Below are 20,494 nucleotides of genomic sequence, written 5' to 3'. Positions count from 1 at the left end.
TCCATTCCATTCCATTCCATTGCATTCCATTCCATTCCATTCGGATTGATTCCTTTCCATTCCATTCCATTCCATTCGGGTTGATTCCGTTCCATTCCATTGCATTCCATTCCATTCGGGTTGATTCCATTCCATTCCATTCCATTCGAGTTGATTCCATTCCATTATATTCCATTCGTGTTGATTCCATTCCACTGCATTCCATTCCATTCGGGTTGATTCCACTCCATTCCATTCCATACCATTCCATTCCATTCCCTTCGGGTTGATTGAATTCCATTCCATTCCATTCCATTTCAATCCATTCCATTCGGGTTGATTCCATTCCATTCCATTCCCTTCCATTGCATTCCATTAAGATTGATTCCATTCCATTCCATTCTATTCCATTCGGGTTGATTCCATACCCTTCCATTCCATTCCATTATGGTTGATTCCATTGCATTCCGTTCCATTCCTTTGCATTCCATTCGGGTTGATTCCATTCCATTCCATTTCATTCCATTCCATTCCATTCGGGTTGCTTCCATTGCATTCCATTCCATTACATTCCATTCCATTAATTTCCATTCGATTCTATTCCACTCCATTTTTGATCACTCCATTCCATTCCACTCCATTCCATTCCATTCGAGTTGATTCCAATCCATTCCATTCCATTCGGGTTGATTCCATTCCATTCCATTCCATTCCATTCCATTCCATTCCATTCCATTCCATTCCTTTCGGGTTGATTCCATTCCATTCCATTCCATTGCATTAAATTCCATTCCATTCGGATTGATTCCTTTCCATTCTATTCCATTCAATTCGGGTTGATTCCATTCGGGTTGATTCCATTCCATTCCATTGCGTTCCATTCCATTCGGGTTGATTCCATTCCATTCCATTCCATTCGAGTTGATTCCTTTCCATTCAATTCCATTCGTGTTCATTCCATTCCATTGCATTCCATTCCATTCGGGTTGATTCCATTCCATTCCATTCCATTCCATTCCATTCCATTCGGGTTGATTGCATTTCCATTCCATTCCCTTCCATTGCATTCCATTAAGATTGATTCCATTCCATTGCATTCCATTCCATTCGGGTTGATTCCATGCCATTGTATTCCGTTCCATTCTGGTTGATTCCATTGCATTCCATTCTATTTCATTGCATTCCATTTGGGTTGATTCCATTCCATTCCATTTCATTCCATTCCATCCATTCGGGTTGCTTCCATTCCATTTCATTCGATGCCATTCCATTCTACTTGAATCCTCTCCATTCCATTCCATGCGGGTTGATTCCATTCCACTCAATTCGATTCCATTCCATTCCTTTCCATTCCATTCCATTCCATTCCTGTTGATTCCATTCCATTCCATTCTATTGCTTTCCATTCCGGTTGAATCCATTCCATTCCATTCCATTCCATTCGATTTGATTCCACTTTATTCCATTCCATTCGGTTTGATTCCATTCCATTCCATTCCATTCGGATTTATTGCATTCCATTCCATTCCATTGCATTCCACTCCACTCGGGTTGATACCATTCCATTCTATTCCATTCCATTCACGATGATTCGATTCCATTCCATTCCATTGCATTCCATTCCATTCTATTCGAGTTGATTACATTCCATTCCATTGCATTCCATTCCATTCCATTCCATTCGAGTTGCTTCCTTGCAATTTTATTCCATTCCATTCCATTCCATTCCATTCCATTCAGGTTGATTCCATTCCATTCCATTCCACTCCACTTCATTCCATTCCATTTCAATCCACTCCACTCCATTCCATTCCATTCCATTCCACTCATGTTGATTCAATTCCACCCCATTCCATTCCATTACATTGCATTCCAATCCACTGCAATCGGGTTGATTCAATTCCATTCGATGCCATTCCATACCATTCCATTCCATGCCATTCCATTGCATTCCATTCCATTCCATTCTATCCGGGTTGATTCCATTAAAATCCATTCCATTCCATTCCACTCCATTCCATTCCATTCCCTTCCATTCTATTCAGGTTGATTATATTCCAATCCATTCCATTCCATTCCATTCCATTGCATTCCATTCCATTCGGGTTGATTCCTTTCCACTCCATTCCATTCCATTCAATTCCAGTTGCTTCCATTCCATTCCATTCCATTCCATTCGTGTTGATTCGATTCCATTGCATTCCATTCCATTCGGGTTTATTCCATTCCATTCCATTCCATTCGGCTTGATTGCATTCCATCCCATTCCATTCCATTACATTCTATTCCATTCGGGTTGATTCCATTCCATTCCATTCCCTGCCATTGCGTTCCATTAAGGTTGATTCCTTGCCATTCCATTCCATTCCATTCCATTCCATTCGGGCTGATTCCATACCATTCCATTCCATTCCATTCTGGTTGAGTCCATTGCATTCCATTCCATTCCATTGCATTCCATTCGTGTTGATTCCATTTCATTCCATTTCATTCCATTTCATTCCATTCCATACCATTCGGGTTTATTCCATTCCATTCCATTCGATTCCATTCCATTCGGCTTGATTCCTCTCCATTCCATTCCATGCGGGTTGATTCCATTCCATTCCATTCCATTCCGTTCCATTCCTTTCCATTCCATGCCATTCCATTCCATTCCATTCCGGTTGAATCAATTCCACTCCATTCCATTCCATTCGATTTGATTCCACTTTATTCCATTCCATTCGGGTTGATTCCATTCCATTCCTTTCGGATTGACTGCATTCCATTCCATTCCATTCCATTCCACTCCACTCGTGTTGATACCTTTCCATTCCATTCCATTGCATTCCATTCCATTTGAGTTGATTCCATTCCATTCCATTCCATTCCATTCGCGATGATTCGATTCCATTCCATTTCATTGCATTCCATTCCATTCGAGTTGATTCCATTCCGTTCCATTGCATTCCATTCCATTCCATTCCATTCGGGTAGATTCCATTCCATTCCATTGCATTCCATTCCATTCCATTCCATTCGAGTTGCTTCCATTCCATTTTATTCCATTCCATTCCATTCCTTTCCATTCCATTCATGTTGATTCCATTCCATTCCATTCCACTCCCCTTCTTTCCATTCCATTTCATTCCACTCCACTCCATTCCATTCCATTCCATTCCAGTCATATTGACTCAATTCCGCCCCATTCCATTCCGTTACATTGCATTCCAATCCACTCCAAACGGGTTGATTCAATACCTTTCTTTTCCATTCCATACCATTCCATTCCAAGCCATTCCATTCCATTCCATTCGGGTTGATTCCATTCCATTCCGTTCCATTCCATTCGATTCCATTCGGGTTCATTCCATTTCGTTCCATCTCATTCCATTCCATTCCATTCCAATCAATTACATTAAATTCCATTCAGGTTTATTCCATTCCATTCCATTCCATTCCGTTCCCTTCCATTACATTCCATTCGGGTTGATTCCAGTCCGTTCCGTTCCATTCCATTCCATTCCATTCGGGTTGATTCCATTCCATTCTATTCCATTCCTTTCCTTTCCATTCCATTCCATTTGGGTTGATTCTATTCCATTCCATTCCTTTCCATTCTATTCCATACCATTCCATTCCAGTTGATTCCATTCCATTCCATTCTTTTCCATTCCATTCCATTCAGTTTGATTCCATTCCATTCCATTCCATTCCATTCCATTCCATTCCATTCCATTCCATTACATACTTTTGCATTCGGTTTGATTCCATTCCATTACACTCCATTCCATTCCATTCCATTCCATTCCATTCCATTCCATTCCATTCCATTCCATTCCATTTGGGTTGATTCCATTACATTCGATTCAATTTCATTCCATTCCATTCCATTCCATTCCATTCCATTCCATTCCATTTGGGTCGATTCCATTCCATTCCATTCCATTCCGTTCATGTTGATTCCATTCCATACCATTCCATTCCAGGGCATTTGGGTTTATTCCATTCCATTCCATTCCTTTCCATTCGGGTTGATTACATTCCATTCCATTTCATTCCATGCCATTCCATTCCATTCCATTCAGGTAGATTCCATTCCATTCTATTCCATTCCGTTCCATTCCATTCCCTTCCATTCGGGTTGATTCCATTCCATTCCATTCCTTTCCATTCTATTCCATACAATTCCATTCCGCTTGATTCCATTCCATTCCATTCTTTTCCATTCCATTCCATTCCATTCCGTCCCATTCCATTGCATTCCATTCGGGTTGATTCCATTCTATTCCATTCCATTCCATTCCATTCCATTTGGGTTGCATCCATTCCATTCATTTCCATTGCATTCCATTCCATTCGGGGTGATTCGCTTCCATTCCATTCCATTCCATTCCATTCCTTTCGAGTTGATTCCTCTCGATTCCATTCCACGCGGTTTGATTCCATTCCATTCCGTTCCATTCTATTCCATTCCTTTCCATTCCATTCCATTCGGATACATTCCATTCCATTCCATTCCATTCCATTCCATTCCATTCCATTCCATTCCATTCCTTTTGGGTTGATTCCTTTCCGTTCCATTCCATTCCAATCCCCTCCATTCCATTCCATTCCTTTCGGGTTGATTCCATTCCGTTCCATTCCATTCCATTCCCTTCCATTGCATTCCATTTGTGTTGATTCCATTCCTTTTCCCTCCATGGCTTTCCATTCCATTCCATTCCATTTCGTTCCATTCCATTCGCATTGATTCCATTCCATTCCATTCCACTCCATTCGTGTTGATTCCATTCCATTCCATTCCATTCCATTCCATTCCATTCCTTTCTTGTTGATTCCATTCCATTCCATTCCATTCCATTTCGGTTGATTCCATTCCATTCCATTCCATTCCATTCGTTTTTATTCCATTCTTTTCCATTCCATTCCATTCCATTCCATTCGGGTTCATTCCATTCCATTCCAACGCATTCCATTCCTTTCCACTTCATTCCATTCCATTCGTGTTGTTTCCATTCCATTCCATTCTATTCGATTCCATTCAGGTTGATTCGACTCCATTCCATTCCATTCCATTCGAGGTGATTGCACACCATTCCATTCCATTCGGGTTGATAGCATTCCATTCCATTAAATTCCATTCCATTCCATTCCATTCCATTCGGGTTGATTCCATTCCATTCCATTCCTTTCCATTGCGTTCCATTAAGGTTGATTCCTTTCCATTCCATTCCATTCCATTTCATTACATTCCCTTCGGTTTTCTCCATTCCATTCCACTCCATTCCATTCCATATCATTCCATTCCATTCCATTGCTTTCCATTCCATTCCATTCAATTCCGTACGAGTTGATTCCATTGCATTCCATTCCATTCCATTCCAATAAATTCCATTCCATTCCATTCCATTCCATTCCATTCGACTTGATTCCTCTGGTTTCCATTCCATGCGGGTTGATTCCATTCCATTCCATTCCATTCCATTCCATTCCATTCCATTCCATTCTATTCGGGTTGATTCGATTCCATTCCATTCCATTCCATTCCATTTGAGTTGATTCCATTCCATTCTCATCCATTTGTGTTGATTTGATTCCATTCCATTCCATTGAATTCCACTCCTTTCTGGTTGATTCCATTCCATTCCATTCCATTCCATTCGGGTTGATTCCATTCCATTCCATTCCATTCCATTCCATTCCATTCCATTCCATTCCATTCCATTTCTTTCCATTCCATTGCTTTCCATTCCATTTCATTCCATTCAATTCGTGTTGATTCCTTTCCATTCCATTCCATTCCATTCCATTCCATTCGGGTTAATTACTTTCCATTCCATTCCATTCCGTTCGGGTTGATTCCATTGCATTCCATTGCATTCGATTCCATACCATTCCATTCCATTCCTTTCCATTCCTTGCCATTCCATTCGGGTTTATTCCATGGCATTCCGTTCCATTCCCTTCCATTCCATTCCATTCCAATCCATTCCATTCCGATTCATTCCATTCGTGTTTATTCCATACCATTCCATTCCATTACATTACATTCCCTTAGGTTTTCCCATTCCATTGCACTCCATTCCATCCCATCCCATTCCATTCCATTCCATTCCTTTCCATTCCATTCCATTCCATACGAGTTGATTCCATTGCATTCCATTCCATTCCAATCAATTTCATTCCATTCCATTCGAGTTGATTCCAATCCATTCCATTCCATTCGGGTTGACTCCATTCCATTCCATTCCATTCCATTTCATTCGGGTTGATTGCATTCCATTCCATTTCATTCCATTCCATTCCATTCCATTCGGGTTGATTCCATTCCATTCCATTCCATTGCATTCCATTCCATTCCGTTCCATTCGGGTTGATTCCATTCCATTCCATTCCATTCCATTCGGGTTGCTTCCATTGCATTCCATTCCATTCCATTCCATTCCATTAATTTCCATTCGATTCCATTCCATTCCATTTTTGATCACTCCATTCCAGTCCACTCCATTCCATTCCATTCGAGTTGATTCCAATCCATTCCATTCCATTCGGGTTGATTCCATTCCATTCCATTCCATTCCTTTCGGGTTGATTCCATTCCATTCCATTCCATTGCATTCCATTCCATTCCATTCGGATTGATTCCTTTCCATTCCATTCCATTCCATTCGGGTTGATTCCATTCCATTCCGTTGCATTCCATTCCATTCGGGTTGATTCCATTCCATTCCATTCCATTCGAGTTGATTCCATTCCATTATATTCCTTTCGTGTTGATTCCATTCCACTGCATTCCATTCCATTCGGGTTCATTCCACTCCACTCCATTCCATACCATTCCATTCCATTCCATTCGGGTTGATTGCATTCCATTCCATTCCATTCCATTCCATTCCATTTCATTCCATTCCATTCGGGTTGATTCCATTCCATTCCATTCCCTTCCATTGCATTCCATTAAGATTGATTCCATTCCATTCCATTCTATTCCATTCGGGTTGATTCCATACCCGTCCATTCCATTCCATTATGGTTGATTCCATTGCATTCCGTTCCATTCCATTGCATTCCATTCGGGTTGATTCCATTCCATTCCATTTCTTTCCATTCCATTCCATTCGGGTTGCTTCCATTGCATTCCATTCCATTACATTCCATTCCATTAATTTCCATTCGATTCAATTCCACTCCATTTTTGATCACTCCATTCCTTTCCACTCCATTCCATTCCATTCGAGTTGATTCCAATCCATTCCATTCCATTCGGGTTGATTCCATTCCATTCCATTCCATTCCATTCCATTCCATTCCATTCCATTCCATTCCATTCCTTTCGGGTTGATTCCATTCCATTCCATTCCATTGCATTAAATTCCATTCCATTCGGATTGATTCCTTTCCATTCTATTCCATTCAATTCGGGTTGATTCCATTCGGGTTGATTCCATTCCATTCCATTGCGTTCCATTCCATTCGGGTTGATTCCATTCCATTCCATTCCATTCGAGTTGATTCCATTCCATTCAATTCCATTCGTGTTGATTCCATTCCATTGCATTCCATTCCATTCGGGTTGATTCCATTCCATTCCATTCCATTCCATTCCATTCCATTCCATTCCATTCCATTCCATTCGGGTTGATTGCATTCCATTCCATTCCCTTCCATTGCATTCCATTAAGATTGATTCCATTCCATTGCATTCTATTCCATTCGGGTTGATTCCATGCCATTCTATTCCATTCCATTCTGGTTGATTCCATTGCATTCCATTCTATTTCATTGCATTCCATTTGGGTTGATTCCATTCCATTCCATTTCATTCCATTCCATTCCATTCGGGTTGCTTCCATTCCATTTCATTCGATGCCATTCCATTCTACTTGATTCCTCTCCATTCCATTCCATGCGGGTTGATTCCATTCCACTCAATTCGATTCCTTTCCATTCCTTTCCATTCCATTCCATTCCATTCCTGTTGATTCCATTCCATTCCATTCTATTGCTTTCCATTCCGGTTGAATCCATTCCATTCCATTCCATTCCATTCGATTTGATTCCACTTTATTCCATTCCATTCGGTTTGATTCCATTCCATTCCATTCCAGTCGGATTTATTGCATTCCATTCCATTCCATTGCATTCCACTCCACTCGGGTTGATACCATTCCATTCTATTCCATTCCATTCACGATGATTCGATTCCATTCCATTCCATTGCATTCCATTCCATTCTATTCGAGTTGATTACATTCCATTCCATTGCATTCCATTCCATTCCATTCCATTCGAGTTGCTTCCTTGCAATTTTATTCCATTCCATTCCATTCCATTCCATTCCATTCAGGTTGATTCCATTCCATTCCATTCCACTCCACTTCATTCCATTCCATTTCAATCCACTCCACTCCATTCCATTCCATTCCATTCCACTCATGTTGATTCAATTCCACCCCATTCCATTCCATTACATTGCATTCCAATCCACTGCAATCGGGTTGATTCAATTCCATTCGATGCCATTCCATACCATTCCATTCCATGCCATTCCATTGCATTCCATTCCATTCCATTCTATCCGGGTTGATTCCATTAAAATCCATTCCATTCCATTCCACTCCATTCCATTCCATTCCCTTCCATTCTATTCAGGTTGATTATATTCCAATCCATTCCATTCCATTCCATTCCATTGCATTCCATTCCATTCGTGTTGATTCCTTTCCACTCCATTCCATTCCATTCAATTCCAGTTGCTTCCATTCCATTCCATTCCATTCGTGTTGATTCGATTCCATTGCATTCCATTCCATTCGGGTTTATTCCATTCCATTCCATTCCATTCGGGTTGATTGCATTCCATCCCATTCCATTCCATTACATTCTATTCCATTCGGGTTGATTCCATTCCATTCCATTCCCTGCCATTGCGTTCCATTAAGGTTGATTCCTTGCCATTCCATTCCATTCCATTCCATTCCATTCGGGCTGATTCCATACCATTCCATTCCATTCCATTCTGGTTGAGTCCATTGCATTCCATTCCATTCCATTGCATTCCATTCGTGTTGATTCCATTTCATTCCATTTCATTCCATTTCATTCCATTCCATACCATTCGGGTTGATTCCATTCCATTCCATTCGATTCCATTCCATTCGGCTTGATTCCTCTCCATTCCATTCCATGCGGGTTGATTCCATTCCATTCCATTCCATTCCGTTCCATTCCTTTCCATTCCATGCCATTCCATTCCATTCCATTCCGGTTGAATCAATTCCACTCCATTCCATTCCATTCGATTTGATTCCACTTTATTCCATTCCATTCGGGTTGATTCCATTCCATTCCTTTCGGATTGACTGCATTCCATTCCATTCCATTCCATTCCACTCCACTCGTGTTGATACCTTTCCATTCCATTCCATTGCATTCCATTCCATTTGAGTTGATTCCATTCCATTCCATTCCATTCCATTCGCGATGATTCGATTCCATTCCATTTCATTGCATTCCATTCCATTCGAGTTGATTCCATTCCGTTCCATTGCATTCCATTCCATTCCATTCCATTCGGGTAGATTCCATTCCATTCCATTGCATTCCATTCCATTCCATTCCATTAGAGTTGCTTCCATTCCATTTTATTCCATTCCATTCCATTCCTTTCCATTCCATTCATGTTGATTCCATTCCATTCCATTCCACTCCCCTTCTTTCCATTCCATTTCATTCCACTCCACTCCATTCCATTCCATTCCATTCCAGTCATATTGACTCAATTCCGCCCCATTCCATTCCGTTACATTGCATTCCAATCCACTCCAAACGGGTTGATTCAATACCTTTCTTTTCCATTCCATACCATTCCATTCCAAGCCATTCCATTCCATTCCATTCGGGTTGATTCCATTCCATTCCGTTCCATTCCATTCGATTCCATTCGGGTTCATTCCATTTCGTTCCATCTCATTCCATTCCATTCCATTCCAATCAATTACATTAAATTCCATTCAGGTTTATTCCATTCCATTCCATTCCATTCCGTTCCCTTCCATTACATTCCATTCGGGTTGATTCCAGTCCGTTCCGTTCCATTCCATTCCATTCCATTCGGGTTGATTCCATTCCATTCTATTCCATTCCTTTCCTTTCCATTCCATTCCATTTGGGTTGATTCTATTCCATTCCATTCCTTTCCATTCTATTCCATACCATTCCATTCCAGTTGATTCCATTCCATTCCATTCTTTTCCATTCCATTCCATTCAGTTTGATTCCATTCCATTCCATTCCATTCCATTCCATTCCATTCCATTCCATTCCATACTTTTGCATTCGGTTTGATTCCATTCCATTACACTCCATTCCATTCCATTCCATTCCATTCCATTCCATTCCATTCCATTCCATTCCATTCCATTCCATTTGGGTTGATTCCATTACATTCGATTCAATTTCATTCCATTCCATTCCATTCCATTCCATTCCATTCCATTTGGGTCGATTCCATTCCATTCCATTCCATTCCGTTCATGTTGATTCCATTCCATACCATTCCATTCCAGGGCATTTGGGTTTATTCCATTCCATTCCATTCCTTTCCATTCGGGTTGATTACATTCCATTCCATTTCATTCCATGCCATTCCATTCCATTCCATTCAGGTAGATTCCATTCCATTCTATTCCATTCCGTTCCATTCCATTCCCTTCCATTCGGGTTGATTCCATTCCATTCCATTCCTTTCCATTCTATTCCATACAATTCCATTCCGCTTGATTCCATTCCATTCCATTCTTTTCCATTCCATTCCATTCCATTCCGTCCCATTCCATTGCATTCCATTCGGGTTGATTCCATTCTATTCCATTCCATTCCATTCCATTCCATTTGGGTTGCATCCATTCCATTCATTTCCATTGCATTCCATTCCATTCGGGGTGATTCGCTTCCATTCCATTCCATTCCATTCCATTCCTTTCGAGTTGATTCCTCTCGATTCCATTCCACGCGGTTTGATTCCATTCCATTCCGTTCCATTCTATTCCATTCCTTTCCATTCCATTCCATTCGGATACATTCCATTCCATTCCATTCCATTCCATTCCATTCCATTCCATTCCATTCCTTTTGGGTTGATTCCTTTCCGTTCCATTCCATTCCAATCCCCTCCATTCCATTCCATTCCTTTCGGGTTGATTCCATTCCGTTCCATTCCATTCCATTCCCTTCCATTGCATTCCATTTGTGTTGATTCCATTCCTTTTCCCTCCATGGCTTTCCATTCCATTCCATTCCATTTCGTTCCATTCCATTCGCATTGATTCCATTCCATTCCATTCCATTCCATTCGTGTTGATTCCATTCCATTCCATTCCATTCCATTCCATTCCTTTCTTGTTGATTCCATTCCATTCCATTCCATTCCATTTCGGTTGATTCCATTCCATTCCATTCCATTCCATTCGTTTTTATTCCATTCTTTTCCATTCCATTCCATTCCATTCCATTCCATTCCATTCGGGTTCATTCCATTCCATTCCAACGCATTCCATTCCTTTCCACTTCATTCCATTCCATTCGTGTTGTTTCCATTCCATTCCATTCTATTCGATTCCATTCAGGTTGATTCGACTCCATTCCATTCCATTCCATTCGAGGTGATTGCACACCATTCCATTCCATTCGGGTTGATAGCATTCCATTCCATTAAATTCCATTCCATTCCATTCCATTCCATTCGGGTTGATTCCATTCCATTCCATTCCTTTCCATTGCGTTCCATTAAGGTTGATTCCTTTCCATTCCATTCCATTCCATTTCATTACATTCCCTTCGGTTTTCTCCATTCCATTCCACTCCATTCCATTCCATATCATTCCATTCCATTCCATTGCTTTCCATTCCATTCCATTCAATTCCGTACGAGTTGATTCCATTGCATTCCATTCCATTCCATTCCAATAAATTCCATTCCATTCCATTCCATTCCATTCCATTCGACTTGATTCCTCTGGTTTCCATTCCATGCGGGTTGATTCCATTCCATTCCATTCCATTCCATTCCATTCCATTCCATTCCATTCTATTCGGGTTGATTCGATTCCATTCCATTCCATTCCATTCCATTTGAGTTGATTCCATTCCATTCTCATCCATTTGTGTTGATTTGATTCCATTCCATTCCATTGAATTCCACTCCTTTCTGGTTGATTCCATTCCATTCCATTCCATTCCATTCGGGTTGATTCCATTCCATTCCATTCCATTCCATTCCATTCCATTCCATTCCATTCCATTTCTTTCCATTCCATTGCTTTCCATTCCATTTCATTCCATTCAATTCGTGTTGATTCCTTTCCATTCCATTCCATTCCATTCCATTCCATTCGGGTTAATTACTTTCCATTCCATTCCATTCCGTTCGGGTTGATTCCATTGCATTCCATTGCATTCGATTCCATACCATTCCATTCCATTCCTTTCCATTCCTTGCCATTCCATTCGGGTTTATTCCATGGCATTCCGTTCCATTCCCTTCCATTCCATTCCATTCCAATCCATTCCATTCCGATTCATTCCATTCGTGTTTATTCCATAACATTCCATTCCATTACATTACATTCCCTTAGGTTTTCCCATTCCATTGCACTCCATTCCATCCCATTCCATTCCATTCCATTCCATTCCTTTCCATTCCATTCCATTCCATACGAGTTGATTCCATTGCATTCCATTCCATTCCAATCAATTTCATTCCATTCCATTCGAGTTGATTCCAATCCATTCCATTCCATTCGGGTTGACTCCATTCCATTCCATTCCATTCCATTTCATTCGGGTTGATTGCATTCCATTCCATTTCATTCCATTCCATTCCATTCCATTCGGGTTGATTCCATTCCATTCCATTCCATTGCATTCCATTCCATTCCGTTCCATTCGGGTTGATTCCATTCCATTCCATTCCATTCCATTCGGGTTGCTTCCATTGCATTCCATTCCATTCCATTCCATTCCATTAATTTCCATTCGATTCCATTCCATTCCATTTTTGATCACTCCATTCCAGTCCACTCCATTCCATTCCATTCGAGTTGATTCCAATCCATTCCATTCCATTCGGGTTGATTCCATTCCATTCCATTCCATTCCTTTCGGGTTGATTCCATTCCATTCCATTCCATTGCATTCCATTCCATTCCATTCGGATTGATTCCTTTCCATTCCATTCCATTCCATTCGGGTTGATTCCATTCCATTCCGTTGCATTCCATTCCATTCGGGTTGATTCCATTCCATTCCATTCCATTCGAGTTGATTCCATTCCATTATATTCCTTTCGTGTTGATTCCATTCCACTGCATTCCATTCCATTCGGGTTCATTCCACTCCATTCCATTCCATACCATTCCATTCCATTCCATTCGGGTTGATTGCATTCCATTCCATTCCATTCCATTCCATTCCATTTCATTCCATTCCATTCGGGTTGATTCCATTCCATTCCATTCCCTTCCATTGCATTCCATTAAGATTGATTCCATTCCATTCCATTCTATTCCATTCGGGTTGATTCCATACCCGTCCATTCCATTCCATTATGGTTGATTCCATTGCATTCCGTTCCATTCCATTGCATTCCATTCGGGTTGATTCCATTCCATTCCATTTCTTTCCATTCCATTCCATTCGGGTTGCTTCCATTGCATTCCATTCCATTACATTCCATTCCATTAATTTCCATTCGATTCAATTCCACTCCATTTTTGATCACTCCATTCCTTTCCACTCCATTCCATTCCATTCGAGTTGATTCCAATCCATTCCATTCCATTCGGGTTGATTCCATTCCATTCCATTCCATTCCATTCCATTCCATTCCATTCCTTTCCATTCCATTCCTTTCGGGTTGATTCCATTCCATTCCATTCCATTGCATTAAATTCCATTCCATTCGGATTGATTCCTTTCCATTCTATTCCATTCAATTCGGGTTGATTCCATTCGGGTTGATTCCATTCCATTCCATTGCGTTCCATTCCATTCGGGTTGATTCCATTCCATTCCATTCCATTCGAGTTGATTCCATTCCATTCAATTCCATTCGTGTTGATTCCATTCCATTGCATTCCATTCCATTCGGGTTGATTCCATTCCATTCCATTCCATTCCATTCCATTCCATTCCATTCCATTCCATTCCATTCGGGTTGATTGCATTCCATTCCATTCCCTTCCATTGCATTCCATTAAGATTGATTCCATTCCATTGCATTCTATTCCATTCGGGTTGATTCCATGCCATTCTATTCCATTCCATTCTGGTTGATTCCATTGCATTCCATTCTATTTCATTGCATTCCATTTGGGTTGATTCCATTCCATTCCATTTCATTCCATTCCATTCCATTCGGGTTGCTTCCATTCCATTTCATTCGATGCCATTCCATTCTACTTGATTCCTCTCCATTCCATTCCATGCGGGTTGATTCCATTCCACTCAATTCGATTCCTTTCCATTCCTTTCCATTCCATTCCATTCCATTCCTGTTGATTCCATTCCATTCCATTCTATTGCTTTCCATTCCGGTTGAATCCATTCCATTCCATTCCATTCCATTCGATTTGATTCCACTTTATTCCATTCCATTCGGTTTGATTCCATTCCATTCCATTCCATTCGGATTTATTGCATTCCATTCCATTCCATTGCATTCCACTCCACTCGGGTTGATACCATTCCATTCTATTCCATTCCATTCACGATGATTCGATTCCATTCCATTCCATTGCATTCCATTCCATTCTATTCGAGTTGATTACATTCCATTCCATTGCATTCCATTCCATTCCATTCCATTCGAGTTGCTTCCTTGCAATTTTATTCCATTCCATTCCATTCCATTCCATTCCATTCCATTCAGGTTGATTCCATTCCATTCCATTCCACTCCACTTCATTCCATTCCATTTCAATCCACTCCACTCCATTCCATTCCATTCCATTCCACTCATGTTGATTCAATTCCACCCCATTCCATTCCATTACATTGCATTCCAATCCACTGCAATCGGGTTGATTCAATTCCATTCGATGCCATTCCATACCATTCCATTCCATGCCATTCCATTGCATTCCATTCCATTCCATTCTATCCGGGTTGATTCCATTAAAATCCATTCCATTCCATTCCACTCCATTCCATTCCATTCCCTTCCATTCTATTCAGGTTGATTATATTCCAATCCATTCCATTCCATTCCATTCCATTGCATTCCATTCCATTCGGGTTGATTCCTTTCCACTCCATTCCATTCCATTCAATTCCAGTTGCTTCCATTCCATTCCATTCCATTCCATTCGTGTTGATTCGATTCCATTGCATTCCATTCCATTCGGGTTTATTCCATTCCATTCCATTCCATTCGGGTTGATTGCATTCCATCCCATTCCATTCCATTACATTCTATTCCATTCGGGTTGATTCCATTCCATTCCATTCCCTGCCATTGCGTTCCATTAAGGTTGATTCCTTGCCATTCCATTCCATTCCATTCCATTCCATTCGGGCTGATTCCATACCATTCCATTCCATTCCATTCTGGTTGAGTCCATTGCATTCCATTCCATTCCATTGCATTCCATTCGTGTTGATTCCATTTCATTCCATTTCATTGCATTTCATTCCATTCCATACCATTCGGGTTGATTCCATTCCATTCCATTCGGCTTGATTCCTCTCCATTCCATTCCATGCGGGTTGATTCCATTCCATTCCATTCCATTCCGTTCCATTCCTTTCCATTCCATGCCATTCCATTCCATTCCATTCCGGTTGAATCAATTCCACTCCATTCCATTCCATTCGATTTGATTCCACTTTATTCCATTCCATTCGGGTTGATTCCATTCCATTCCTTTCGGATTGACTGCATTCCATTCCATTCCATTCCATTCCACTCCACTCGTGTTGATACCTTTCCATTCCATTCCATTGCATTCCATTCCATTTGAGTTGATTCCATTCCATTCCATTCCATTCCATTCGCGATGATTCGATTCCATTCCATTTCATTGCATTCCATTCCATTCGAGTTGATTCCATTCCATTCCATTGCATTCCATTCCATTCCATTCCATTCGGGTAGATTCCATTCCATTCCATTGCATTCCATTCCATTCCATTCCATTCGAGTTGCTTCCATTCCATTTTATTCCATTCCATTCCATTCCTTTCCATTCCATTCATGTTGATTCCATTCCATTCCATTCCACTCCCCTTCTTTCCATTCCATTTCATTCCACTCCACTCCATTCCATTCCATTCCATTCCAGTCATATTGACTCATTTCCGCCCCATTCCATTCCGTTACATTGCATTCCAATCCACTCCAAAAGGGTTGATTCAATTCCTTTCTTTTCCATTCCATACCATTCCATTCCAAGCCATTCCATTCCATTCCATTCGGGTTGATTCCATTCCATTCCGTTCCATTCCATTCGATTTCATTCGGGTTCATTCCATTTCGTTCCATCTCATTCCATTCCATTCCATTCCAATCAATTACATTCCATTCCATTCAGGTTTATTCCATTCCATTCCATTCCATTCCATTCCGTTCCCTTCCATTCCATTCCATTCGGGTTGATTCCAGTCCGTTCCGTTCCATTCCATTCCATTCCATTCGGGTTGATTCCATTCCATTCTATTCCATTCCTTTCCTTTCCATTCCATTCCATTTGGGTTGATTCTATTCCATTCCATTCCTTTCCATTCTATTCCATACCATTCCATTCCAGTTGATTCCATTCCATTCCATTCTTTTCCAGTCCATTCCATTCAGTTTGATTCCATTCCATTCCATTCCATTCCATTCCATTCCATTCCATTCCATTCCATTCCATTTGGGTTGATTCCATTACATTCGATTCAATTTCATTCCATTCCATTCCATTCCATTCCATTCCATTCCATTCCATTCCATTTGGGTCGATTCCATTCCATTCCATTCCATTCCGTTCAGGTTGATTCCATTCCATACCATTCCATTCCAGGGCATTTGGGTTTATTCCATTCCATTCCATTCCTTTCCATTCGGGTTGATTACATTCCATTCCATTTCATTCCATGCCATTCCATTCCATTCCATTCAGGTAGATTCCATTCCATTCTATTCCATTCCGTTCCATTCCATTCCCTTCCATTCGGGTTGATTCCATTCCATTCCATTCCTTTCCATTCTATTCCATACAATTCCATTCCGCTTGATTCCATTCCATTCCATTCTTTTCCATTCCATTCCATTCCATTCCGTCCCATTCCATTGCATTCCATTCGGGTTGATTCCATTCTATTCCATTCCATTCCATTCCATTCCATTTGGGTTGCATCCATTCCATTCATTTCCACTGCATTCCATTCCATTCGGGGTGATTCGATTCCATTCCATTCCATGCCATTCCATTCCTTTCGAGTTGATTCCACTCGATTCCATTCCACGCGGTTTGATTCCATTCCATTCCGTTCCATTCTATTCCATTCCTTTCCATTCCATTCCATTCGGATACATTCCATTCCATTCCATTCCATTCCATTCCATTCCTTTTGGGTTGATTCCTTTCCGTTCCATTCCATTCCAATCCCCTCCATTCCATTCCATTCCTTTCGCGTTGTTTCCATTCCGTTCCATTCCATTCCATTCCCTTCCATTGCATTCCATTTGTGTTGATTCCATTCCTTTTCCCTCCATGGCTTTCCATTCCATTCCATTCCATTTCGTTCCATTCCATTCGCATTGATTCCATTCCATTCCATTCCATTCCTTTCTTGTTGATTCCATTCCATTCCATTCCATTCCATTCCATTTCGGTTGATTCCATTCCATTCCATTCCATTCCATTCGTTTTTATTCCATTCTTTTCCATTCCATTCCATTCCATTCCATTCCATTCGGGTTCATTCCATTCCATTCCATCGCATTCCATTCCTTTCCACTTCATTCCATTCCATTCGTGTTGTTTCCATTCCATTCCATTCTATTCGATTCCATTCAGGTTGATTCGACTCCATTCCATTCCATTCCATTCGAGGTGATTGCACAACATTCCATTCCATTCGGGTTTATAGCATTCCATTCCATTAAATTCCATTCCATTCCATTCCATTCCATTCGGGTTGATTCCATTCCATTCCATTCCTTTCCATTGCGTTCCTTTAAGGTTGATTCCTTTCCATTCCATTCCATTCCATTTCATTACATTCCCTTCGGGTTTCTCCATTCCATTCCACTCCATTCCATTCCATATCATTCCATTCCATTCCATTGCTTTCCATTCTATTCCATTCAATTCCGTACGAGTTGATTCCATTGCATTCCATTCCATTCCATTCCAATAAATTCCATTCCATTCCATTCCATTCCATTCCATTCGACTTGATTCCTCTGGTTTCCATTCCATGCGGGTTGATTCCATTCCATTCCATTCCATTCCATTCCATTCCATTCCATTCCATTCCATTCTATTCGGGTTGATTTGATTCCATTCCATTCCATTCCATTCCATTTGAGTTGATTCCATTCCATTCTCATCCATTTGTGTTGATTTGATTCCATTCCATTCCATTGAATTCCACTCCTTTCGGGTTGATTCCATTCCATTCCATTCCATTCCATTCGGGTTGATTCCATTCCATTCCATTCCATTCCATTCAATTCAATTCCATTCCATTCATTTCTTTCCATTCCATTGCTTTCCATTCCATTTCTTTCCATTCAATTCGTGTTGATTCCTTTCCATTCCATTCCATTCCATTCCATTCCATTCGGGTTAATTACTTTCCATTCCATTCCATTCCGTTCGGGTTGATTCCATTGCATTCCATTCCATTCGATTCCATACCATTCCATTCCATTCCTTTCCATTCCTTGCCATTCCATTCGGGTTTATTCCATGGCATTTCGTTCCATTCCCTTCCATTCCATTCCATTCCAATCCATTCCATTCCGTTTCATTCCATTCGTGTTTATTCCATACCATTCTATTCCATTACATTACATTCCCTTCGGGTTTCCCATTCCATTGCACTCCATTCCATCCCATTCCATTCCATTCCATTCCATTCCATTCCATTCCATTCCTTTCCATTCCATTCCATTCCATACGAGTTGATTCCATTGCATTCCATTCCATTCCATTCCATTCCAATGAATTTCATTCCATTCCATTCGAGTTGATTCCAATCCATTCCATTCCATTCGGGTTGACTCCATTCCATTCCATTCCATTCCATTCCATTCCTTTCCATTCCATTCCATTCGGGTTGATTGCATTCCATTCCATTTCATTCCATTCCATTCCATTCCATTCGGGTTGATTCCATTCCATTCCATTCCATTGCATTCCATTCCATTCCGTTCCATTCGGGTTGATTCCATTCCATTCCATTCCATTCCATTCGGGTTGCTTCCATTGCATTCCATTCTATTCCATTCCATTCCATTAATTTCCATTCGATTCCATTCCATTCCATTTTTGATCCCTCCATTCCATTCCACTCCATTCCATTCCATTCGAGTTGATTCCAATCCATTCCATTCCATTCGGGTTGATTCCATTCCATTCCATTCCATTCCTTTCGGGTTGATTCCATTCCATTCCATTCCATTGCATTCCATTCCATTCCATTCGGATTGATTCCTTTCCATTCCATTCCATTCCATTCGGGTTGATTCCGTTCCATTCCATTGCATTCCATTCCATTCGGGTTGATTCCATTCCATTCCATTCCATTCGAGTTGATTCCATTCCATTATATTCCATTCGTGTTGATTCCATTCCACTGCATTCCATTCCATTCGGGTTGATTCCACTCCATTCCATTCCATACCATTCCATTCCATTCCCTTCGGGTTGATTGAATTCCATTCCATTCCATTCCATTTCAATCCATTCCATTCGGGTTGATTCCATTCCATTCCATTCCCTTCCATTGCATTCCATTAAGATTGATTCCATTCCATTCCATTCTATTCCATTCGGGTTGATTCCATACCCTTCCATTCCATTCCATTATGGTTGATTCCATTGCATTCCGTTCCATTCCTTTGCATTCCATTCGGGTTGATTCCATTCCATTCCATTTCATTCCATTCCATTCCATTCGGGTTGCTTCCATTGCATTCCATTCCATTACATTCCATTCCATTAATTTCCATTCGATTCTATTCCACTCCATTTTTGATCACTCCATTCCATTCCACTCCATTCCATTCCATTCGAGTTGATTCCAATCCATTCCATTCCATTCGGGTTGATTCCATTCCATTCCATTCCATTCCATTCCATTCCATTCCATTCCATTCCATTCCATTCCTTTCGGGTTGATTCCATTCCATTCCATTCCATTGCATTAAATTCCATTCCATTCGGATTGATTCCTTTCCATTCTATTCCATTCAATTCGGGTTGATTCCATTCGGGTTGATTCCATTCCATTCCATTGCGTTCCATTCCATTCGGGTTGA

The sequence above is a fragment of the Pan paniscus genome, chromosome 16 (genome assembly GCF_029289425.2).
Source record: "Pan paniscus chromosome 16, NHGRI_mPanPan1-v2.0_pri, whole genome shotgun sequence".
Taxonomy (NCBI): Eukaryota; Metazoa; Chordata; class Mammalia; order Primates; family Hominidae; genus Pan; species Pan paniscus.
Note: the sequence above shows the minus strand (reverse complement) of the source record.